Source organism: Gymnoscopelus microlampas (assembly GCF_963454915.1).
Source record: "Gymnoscopelus microlampas genome assembly, chromosome: 9".
NCBI classification, from domain to species: domain Eukaryota; kingdom Metazoa; phylum Chordata; class Actinopteri; order Myctophiformes; family Myctophidae; genus Gymnoscopelus; species Gymnoscopelus microlampas.
In genome coordinates, this window is record NC_139946.1 from 44,213,760 (window position 1) to 44,218,049 (window position 4,290).

Below are 4,290 nucleotides of genomic sequence, written 5' to 3' on the forward strand. Positions count from 1 at the left end.
TCCGCAAGTCCGCATTTCTGCAGACGTTTCTTAAGGGAATTACACAGTTCATAGTGTTGTGATGTTAAATATGTACAGTGTCACCAGGGGAAGCCCATAATAAGCATTATAAATAATACAAAATAAAATAAATAGGAGCAACTACAATAAACATTAGCTCAAAGGTGATATGTATTTTCAAACAGGGAGCAAACAACAAACAAATCAGGCAGTCAGCCCAGTGTGGCTTTTTTCCCCACTACAACACTTTTTTTCTCTCTCTACACACATTTATCACGTTACAATGCATTGTAAGATTGTAGATCTACTATTTTCGTCTATTATGACATGCCCAGAAAGGGACTCAAGTGGTTAAATGCCTGGCCATGGATAAAGTAAAAACACATAAAATTAAAAAGTCCCAAACCCACAATTGTGTGTAATGTTTTGGTGTCCTCAGGGTAACACATGTCGCAAAGTTCTGTCCCATTCCTTCCATACCAATTTGAGCCCTTGCAGCCTCTCAAAATAAAGCACTTGCCAATTTGACATCAATTTAGTCTGTGAGGGTTCGGGGCTTGATGGGGAGCGTTGGCATTGGCCGATCATTTAAATTAAATAGGGTAAATTTAAATCACAAAACATTCGTCGCATTACTTTGGGGAAATTCAGATTCACTCGGTTGATTTTTCATTAAGCGTATCATACGGAAATTCCCCATTAGATGTGAGCTAAATAAATTATTTTGACTTTACTTACGTAATTTCCCATTAAAATCTACTAAACATTTTTAATCAACTGTACAGCAAAGAAACAGGCAAACAGTTGAAGCTATGCATGAGCTGAGCTGGGGTTTGATGCTGTTCTACATACTGTAGGTATGTTCTGTGTAGTGTGACTGTTTCTTCCCCTCTGTATTTGAAAATTGTCCACAAAAAAGTCCACAAATAAATTGTATGCGCTTTGTAAGTCACTGGCAGGGACGTGCACAGATAGACTCTAGGTGGTGCTAGAGCACCTGCCCTTTGCCCTCTTGACCAGAAGTGCCCTTTTGAAAAAAATGGGAAAAAAAGTTGTTTTTTTTCCAGTTTACAGCAGGGGTCTTCAACAGGGGGTCCGGGACCCCTAGGGGGTCCTCAGAGTTACTACAGGGGGTCCGCCAAATCTTTATGTGATATGATTTTTCTTTTTACCATAACCACTTGAAACCTAGCATCCCTTTTCTGAGGAGAACTTTAGCCAGAAATAGCAGATCTACAAGCCCACAACGCCTCGCGCTGCGAGGCGTTGTGGGTTTGTAGATCGGCTATTTTTGGCAAAGAGGTATAGGTGTAGAGGGAAAAAAGAGCAGACCAAGTAAACAAAAAAAGTATAATTTACTTGAGCACCTGCCCCTCAAAATGTCTGTGCACGCCACTGGTCACTGGTTTGTCCAAATGATCAAGCTCTATCTTTTATGGATTATGGATTGGAAGTGTGAAATGTGTCACATGCAGAAGCTATCCAAATCCACCCACCATGCAGTCCTACTTTAAATTCAACTCACCACTTCTGTTGATTCCATATGATCAAGAAAAAAGTGCCAAGTGTGATCAGAGTGAGATAGGCTTCTGTAGTACAGTACTGTATGTAGTACAGCATGTTCCACCAGATAGAGTCACAGCTCAGAACCTCAAGCTCTCTGGTGACTATAACCTGATTCCTTCTGACAGCTTTCAGATAATCTTCACATCACATCACCCACATGGGGGGGAAAAGAAAAAAACTTGCAAAAATGGAGACAATTCTGAATCAAAAGTAATCTTCATGATCAGTTGCACTGCCTATATGGTGAGCTACCAGTAATTATTTACCAGTAATTGTTTTTTGTTTGTGCTGTGATTATTAATCAGTTACAGTATATTTCTGCTGTCGGGCAGAAATGTCCAAAATATAAACTTTTCAGGAAATGAAAATACAAATTAAAAAAATTAGAACACAATACATCAACATCAAAGTTGCTATGGTGACTCTATACATTGTTAAATACTTGCATGTGTCCTAAGGACACATTCAAGTCTTGTCCTTATATTAGCGTTTTTGACCATTAATGTGGAGATTGTTTCCGTCTGACTTCATCATTCTAATCAATGGGGGACAAACCCCCACCTACCTCCACAAGTTGGAGGTGGGTGGTGGTTTGACCGACAGTTTGAGGATCCAATGGAGTTAGGAGGTTTAGTCAGAAGCCCTTTTTAGATACTTTTCATTGGTTCAATATTTGTAAAACCCACACACGACGTAAAGGGTGTTCAATAGCACCGATTTATTAAAAACAAAACAAAAAATGTTGCTGGTTTCTGCCCAACAGCGACGATAGGCATCGTATTGGTTCTCTTGCCACTAGAGTGCCATATCTGTGCTTTCACAGTTCTTTGGCAGATGTATTCTTTTATATTTGATGACATCAGTGTCTTTGGGTGAGGACGTTTAAATGTTTTAAAGCATGTCTTCAAACATCCTTACTGCAACAAAAACTATGTTGCTTGGAAAGGCTGTTGTGTAATAAATTGTTGTGTAGAGATGCATACAGTTACAATAGGTGAACTTTGAAAGATGGCCAATTTATTTTGACTATAATTGTGCATTTCTGAAATTCTGAGAATGCCTATGTCCTTAATGGCTCCAATGTGTTCTAAAGTCTTATTCAGTTTGAAAGAGGAGAGCTGCCTCTGACTCATCTATTGTACTTTTCTTTTTACTTTTATTCAACCAGGGGAAAACATTTATAATTGATGAGTCAGAGGCAGCACTATACTCTTCCAAGCTGAATACATGGACAGAGACACATGCCTCAGCTGTTTCAAGAACTAACACAAGACAACGGAGTTTAATGAACAGATTCTTGAATCGGGACGACGACCGCCATCACAGGATCCTACCTGTATGTCGTTAGCCTCGTAGCATAATTGCCTAACTCACTTTTTGGTGAAATTGACATGTTTGCCTAGCTCTATACTCTCCTAACGTTGCTGCATCGTTGTGCCTTATTGCCTATAATATAGGCAATAATATTGGCTTAAGACATATTATGTCCTAAGCCAATCAGAATGCTTGTTACATAAAAAAATATAAAAAATACAGAAAGCGCTTTTAAGTCAACTTTGACTTAGACAGAAAGTGATTTTTAAATACTCCAGATGAACAGGCTGGTGCGTTGCATTCAAACCTTTCAGTGTATTAAACCTGTGGGGTTATGTTGCAGATTATAAAACATATTAAAGGCCATTGAAAGCCTGAAAGATGTTGATTATGGCTATACCAATATTTGTTCTTTCAAAGCTCCTGTCAAAGAGGCAAAAACAGCCTTGATTTGCCACAATTGCAATTCTCTCAAATGTCACCTTTCTAGTTATTGCTTGCCTTGCAGTCATTGCACACCATCCCCTCTATCTATCTCTTGTCAATGCCATGGTGTTGTTTTTGATTGATTGAATGCTTTATTTAGAAGGTTGCAGAGAAAAAAACACATGGAAGTACAGTTTACAATACAAGGTCAACTAAAAATGGATCGCTCATGAAAGCCGCAATGGCTTGTTCCAAATCAAATCCTCACTACTCAATTCATGGAGACAATAAATGACAGACATATATACACTACTATGCAGAACATCATATAGACAGTCCTGGTCTCTATACTGCCTCCCCCTGGTCAGCCGGGGCGCCTGATGGAGGGGAAAGGAACTGGTTGGAATAACATGTTCCTTCCACACGCTACGTCCAACCAGGGAACCTCCCCCCTGTCAGGTGATAAGAAGGGGCTTGCTAGCTCTCATGCATTGAAGGAGGCATGAGCTCGGCTCTAGGCTCTCCCTAGGCTGGCAGAGGGAGTGTAGCGCCCAGGATTACTTAGACAATTGGCACTGGGTGAAAAAATGGGTTGCAAAATTGTGGGATAAAAATTAAGAAAAAATTAAGAAAAAAACATATAGACAGTTGAAAGGTAAGAAAAACAAAAAATATATACAGTAAACAGTTCGAGGGGAGGAGGGCTATATGACTATACTATACTATTTAAGAAGTCACGGTTTATGATCTGAGAAGGGCTCTTGTCTTTTTTTGTGTTTTCTCTTTACACTTTTATAGGTAATTAAAATCCCCCTCCAAATCCTTTATCAGCAGCTCCAGTATTTGTGATTTATCTGTCACTCCAATTACCCTGTTCTTTGTCCCTTGGCGGATGTAATAATTTACAACTATCAATTTAATGCAATCCCACAGCATGTGGAAATATAATTAAAACATTGCACGATAAAAATGAATCGAGAGGGA